Here is a 6,402-nt window from a genome sequence, read left to right as displayed (position 1 = left end):
CTGGCAGCAGCAGTCTTGGGAGGCACAGCGTGTTGGCATAAGTCCTCTTGGAGGAGGTCGCCATTAGTCCCACCACACAGCCCGTAGCCCTACCATAGAGCTGGGCATTTTACAGCTGAGGAAACTGAAGCTGGGGCTGCCACCTCATTGGATAGAATTTGCCTTCATGGCTCCTGGCCTGGGGAGCTTCCCACCCCCCACCTCTCTTGCAGGGGAGCTGAATGGTTCAGTCCTAGTGGGCTCCCTGGCTCCTTCACCTCCATTTTTTTTAAAATCTCATCCACCCAACTCCTTTGGGGCTGCAAAGAGGAAGGGCAGGAACCCGTGTGGTGGGGAGGACACAGGGCAGAGGCCGAGGTTCCCGCTATGTCCTTCCACCAGCAAGGTGCAGTTCCAGGGAAGGTCTTGAAGGGCAAGGCAGGGGTCATGTGGGCTGCGGCATCCATGCAGGGAACACTGTCCTTGGGGAGGACAGAGGCCCCAGAGATTGGGCTCCAAACTAAGCCTGTTCCTTCTCCAGTGTCCCCATCTCAGTCTGTGGTCCCACCATCCATTCCCCACATCTAGGACTGAGTCGTATGTTTTCTTGTTTGAAACTCCAGAATCTGCTATGATTTTCCATCCCTACTGCTATTGCCTTAATTCAGACCCACCCCCACCCCCTTTATTCCACCACAGCCTCCCAAACCTCCCTATGGATGCTCCCTTCGCTGCTTGCCAACCTCTGCCTAACAGATCTGTCTAAAATTCAGATGTACACACGTCACTTCCCTGCTTATAAATCCTTCAGTTGCTCCCTTTGCTTTAAGAAAAAAAAAAAAAAAATCAAAGTCCTTATCTTTGCCCATGGCACTTGAGATTTGCTTTCTGCAAATCTCCTCTTCCCACCCTGAATCCATGTGCAAAGAAGTGTCCAGAAATCCAGACCTGGCTTCACTTTCTGTCTCCCCACCTTTGCTGCCTGGTTAATGACTGGGTGCCTCCTTCCCATTTCACCTCCAACACACCCACATCCTGGCAGGGTCCCTGGATTCCCCTTGCCTCTCAGCTGGTTCAGCTGTGGTCTGGGAGGACACACAGCTTCTTCTATCTCTGTCAGGACCCTTAACGCGAGATACTGGTGAAGACCTTCATTTTCTCTTCTACTAGACAAGGTACTTCTTGAGGACAGGGTTTTGTGTCTTTTTCTGTGTAATACTCACAGCCAAACCAGTGTCTGCCACCTAACAGAGGATCACAGAGTGAGTGAGTGAAGATAGACAGGAACCAGAAGTCAGGAGAGCAGAAGTGGCTGGGAGAGGAGGGAGTGACCTGGAGGAGGGTGTCAGCATCCCCTGCACACACATTTCTCCCAGGTCCAGCTGCACGTCAGGGGGCCTCCCCTTTCCCGCCTCTCCTTGACAGCTGGTGCCGTCCAGATACTAGTTCTGTGAGGGCAAGGGGCCTGGAGGATGATCAGGGACCTACACTTTAAACTGAGAGCACCCTTCCCCTCCCGGGGGACCCTGCCAGCCTCCCTGCAGCCCTTGGGGCTGGTGGGAGAAATGGAAACATGAGGTGCTGGGACTGATCACCTATCCCACCCAGCACTGAGTATATGCACTGGCTGTGTGCACGGCCCTGTGCTGAAGCCCTGAGTCTGTGCACATTCGATGTGACTATCCTTTGTCTAGCTGCAGATGGAACGAGGGTGGGCACAAGCCACAGGGGACAGGGATGAGCTCTGGCTGAGTGCTGGAGCGTGTCTGGAGCTGGGGTGCTCAGCCAGGAGGTAAGACTTGACTGGATCTTGAAGCAGAGAGAAAAGGGCCATGGCAGTGCTGGAAAGGGATAACCTGCATCAAGGCCAGCAGTCAGAACACACTGGAGAGTGTATTCCAGGGGCAAAAAACCAGATGCTTTGCTGGCGCCAGGGTTTGGGGAGGGAGTGGTGGGAAGTCAGATGGGAAAAGGACTTTGGAATCAGGTCCTGAAGGACTTTGCCCAGCCAAAGAGTTTGGACTTGAACAGTAACTAAGGTCAAATGGTGAGACCCACAGGACAGCGGGAAAGTTGGGGCTGGGGTGGTCGGTGTCTTCAGGAATAATGCCTGGCAGAGTGGCCAGGCAGCGCCCTGCACTTTCCTCAGGGCTATTTTCTCCGAGGCCAGCAGGGGGCAGGACAGACCCACGATGTTTCCTGAGGTCTGGGGTGGGGTGGCCCTTCTGAGAGTGCGGAGGAACACCAGGTTCAGAGGGTTCAGAGGGAACCATCCAGCTGTGCACAGCTGAGTGTGCTTGTGTGTGTGTGTGTGTGTGTGTGTGTGTGTGTGTGTGTGTGTGTGTTGTGGTGGGGGTCAGGGCAGGCCAGCTCCTTCCCTCAAAAGGCCCGTGCGTGGCCTCTGAAGCCACCGAGTTTGGGTGACCTAACAGGACAGCCCTGCCTTGGGCATCCACCCTTCTAGGGCACGCGTCCCAGCCAAGTCCAGCTCTCCAGCTGTGCCTCTTGCTTTTGGTATCCCCAGCTCCTCCCCATAATGAGGGAGCCCCAACCTCAAGAGTATCTGAATTGGGCCCCCACTGAGGGCACCCCAACTTCTTTGGAATCAACCCAAATCCAGGAAAGTACCTACGGAAAAGGAAGGCCCATTCCCCTGCTCAGTCCCCTCCCCAAAAAGGAGTGGGGAAGATTGTTAGGAGACAAGCAGAAGTCATTCTGTGGGCATCTGACAAAGGCTTGCCCAGTGGCTTCTATGTTAGACAGGACACGAAAGGGCAGCATCCTGGCCCAGAGTTCCTGGTGCACAGGGTCAGTGACTCCCGAGACCTAGCTGGTAAGGGCTGAGGGTGTAGGAGTAAAGTGCCCAGAAGTCCTGAGGAGCAGAGGATGCTTCTGCTCATCTAGCGCTTCAAAAGTTTTGACAAAGGAGGTGATACTGGTGTGTATGCTCGATCTCTGTTGTGTCCGACTATTGCCCTGGACTATAGTCTGCCAGGCTCCTCTGCCAATGAAATTTTCCAGGCAAGAAATACTGGAGTGGGTTGTCATTTCCTTCTCCAGGGGATCTTCCCAACCCAGGGATCACACTCGCATCTCCTGCGCCTTCTGCATTGGCGGGTGGATTCAAAGGAGGTGATACTGGAGGTAGGTCTTAAAATAGTAAGATTTTGCCAGATGGAGAAAAAGGAAGGGCATCTGGAACAGGGAAACCAGCATAGCAAAGACACAGAGGTGAGGCTGTGATAACAGAACACTGATGAACAGAGGTATATATGCTCCCACCCCCAGCTCTATTGGGATGTAATTGACATGTAACATGGTATAAATTTAAGATGCACAACACAATGAATTGGTATAGGTATATATTGTAAAATGATTACAGTGGCAATTGCAATTAATAATTATTATTGCAAAATTACTACCACATAAAGGTAGTTAACCATATGCTTTTTGTGTGGCACTCCTCCTGCTATAATATTTATTTATGTTTCTAATCCTCACATCAACCCTCAGGGTGCCATGATGCCCACTTTATGGATGAAGAGACTGATGGCCAGGGAAGCAAAGTGACAGCCCTGATAAGAAACTTAGGAGCTGACCTACCAGTCAAGAACCATGTGACCCTACTCTGCCTCTGGGACTGGAGTTAAGATGGGGGTGAGTGGGTTGCAGAAATATCACAAAGTCTTCCTCCTCCAGAGGACCCCACCCTTGGTCTTAGTGTCCCTGGCCAGGCTGTGAGACCTTCCGGTCAAACACTCTGCTCTCAAACAACTATGTATCTGATCGTCTTGTAGCTTTTGCTTTTCCTTTTAAAAAAGTTGTTGTTCTAATTGTATTCTTGTGGGTTGGAGATTTTGTCCAGGCCTGGGTCAGAAAGAGAAGGAGGAGCCCTGGGGTGGAGGGAGAGGAGAGGGGGCTGAACCATACCCCAGGGCAAGTCAACCTGCCCCTTCAAGGCTTGTCTCCCTGCCTGAGAGGGTGAGGTGCTGAGAGAGCAGAGCTCCCTCCACTGACATCTTCTTCCAGATGAGAGACAGGCCTGCTCCTACGGGCCTCCCCTCATCTGTAGGGGCCCCTCCAAGCCTCTGCTCTGGACCTTGGGACAGCCATCCTCACATCTTCTGAAGGCCCCTTCTTAGAAATCACCCAGAGCTTCTAAACTGGGAGCTCGCATCTTTTCCTTGCCAAGTGAAAGAGAAAGTTACTCGGTTGTGTCTGATTCTTTGTGACTCCACGGACTGTAGCCTGCCAGGCTCCTCTGTCCGGGGAATTCTCTAGGCAAGAATACTTGAGTGGGTAGGCATTCCTCAAAAATCAATTTACATACATATATTAAATCATTATGTTGTACACCTGAAACTGTGTCATATGTCAATTATACTCAATACAAATCATTAAAAGTTATAAAAATTTTGATAAATACTATAAGATCAAGGGAAGGCATATAAAAATTAAGAGCGTTCTGTCCACCCCTGCTCCTGCTCCCATCCTATTCCCCAGGGAACCACTCTTAAGAATTTCTTGTTTATCCCTAAGGCATGTTCCTTATAAACAAGCATATATAGATACACATCACTGTATTTTTTTTAACACAGTTGAATCATAACTATATTATTTTATGGCTAGCTTTTTTTCTCATTTAATGTCATATTTTGGGCCTCCTTTTTATGTCAATGTCTGTATATCCACCCATTCTTTGTACTGACTGCAAAGTCCTTGTAAAGACTCAAGTAACCAGTTCCTTTTTTTGCTGGACATTTAACATGCTTCCAGTTTTTACTATTACAGATAGTGCTGAGATGAACAGCTATATTTGTAGATTAATTGCCTGCTGATTAAAATTTGAATATTTGTTACCAAATTGACTTCCCAAAACACTGTAACAACCTACAGTACCATCAGTAGTGCATGAGAATACCCATTTTCTTGCATCTTTACCAATATGAGTATTGCTGCTGCTGCTAAGTCGCTTCAGTCATGTCTGGCTCTGTGCGACCCCATAGATGGCAGCCCACCAGGCTCCCCTGTCCCTGGGATTCTCCAGGCAAGAACACTGGAGTGGGTTGCCATTTCCTTTTCTAATGAATGAAAGTGAAAAGTGAAAGAGAAGTCGCTCAGTCGTGCCTAACTCTTAGCGACCTCATGGACTGCAACCCACCAGGCTCCTCCATCCATGGGACTCTCCAGGCAATAGTACTGGAGTGGGTTGCCATTAAATCTTTATTGATTTGATAGGTGAAAAATAATATCTCATTAAAAATTAAGTACCTTTTAGAGTGAGTTTGAGTATATTTTCCTATATTTGTTGACTATTTTAATTTCTTCTTCTCTTTTTGTGAATCCCATGTTATTGATGTTTGACCATTTCAAGGGAGGTCTATGCATCATTTTCTCATTGATTCACAGGAGCTCTTTGTATATTAAGGAAATAAGCATATAAGATCCATTTTATTATCTGCTATATACTCCATATTTAGAAGAAATTTGTTAAATAATGATTGCTAATTTATGACTTCTTTCTCTATTTTCTCAATCTAATTCTGGTACATGGACCCTCAGAAAGCTTATCAAATGGTCTGCACTGAGTTGATGTGACTCTGGCTAAAGCAAAGCCAGAGTCCCAAAAGCCTCACTGTTAATCCCAGAAGCCTCGCTGTGGCTAAATGTAGGCTGTCTGTTGGCTTTCTGAAATATTTTAAGTGGCTTGAGGCACCGTCGGGCCGGGGGCCCCAGCGTGGGAGCCGCAGCCGCAGCCCTGGCCCCGTCAGCGCAGCTCATTTGATCAGCAGTGTGGTCTGCACCTGTGCGCATCGCTCGGTCCAGCTGTGAATTCTTGTGTTCTTGTGAGTGGGCTGAGTGTTTGCATATTTTCCTCTTTGTTTACAGGCACTTAGGGGTGTGGGTCCCTCTTCCCTTAGCACAAAGTCCCTGAGCCTGCTCCCAGGCCAGACTCAGTGGGACATTACTGGTGCTGAGTCCTGGGGATGGAGGAGAGCATGTGGAAAGCAGGAAGGCGAGCAGGAGGAGGCTCCCAGCTGGCCCCAACCTCTCTGGCTTCTCCGCATTCTTGGGGGAATCTTCCCAGGGACACATTCCATTCCTTTGAGGGACCCAGGCAGGATAAGAGCTGGTTTGCAGGGCCTGAGATTGGGAAGTGGGGCTGCTAGACACCAAATATGAAGGAGTAAGGGGCAGAGATTGTGGAGGATAGAGCAGGTGGTGAGGGGAGGCCCTGGGCAGGGGGAGGTGGGTTTCAGGCTTCTGGGCAGCCCCTCCCTGCTCAGCCTAAAGATGGTTTCACTGGGGTTGTGCTGTTCCCTCCTGGTCCTGGGGTGTGTGGGAGGAGGCTCTGAGATCCCAGTGGGAGCAGGGGCTGGGGGTGGACAAGGGTGGCAGGCAGAGCAGGGAAGGAGAAGCCTG

Source organism: Bubalus bubalis, chromosome 6 (genome assembly GCF_019923935.1).
Source record: "Bubalus bubalis isolate 160015118507 breed Murrah chromosome 6, NDDB_SH_1, whole genome shotgun sequence".
Taxonomy (NCBI): Eukaryota; Metazoa; Chordata; class Mammalia; order Artiodactyla; family Bovidae; genus Bubalus; species Bubalus bubalis.
Note: the sequence above shows the minus strand (reverse complement) of the source record.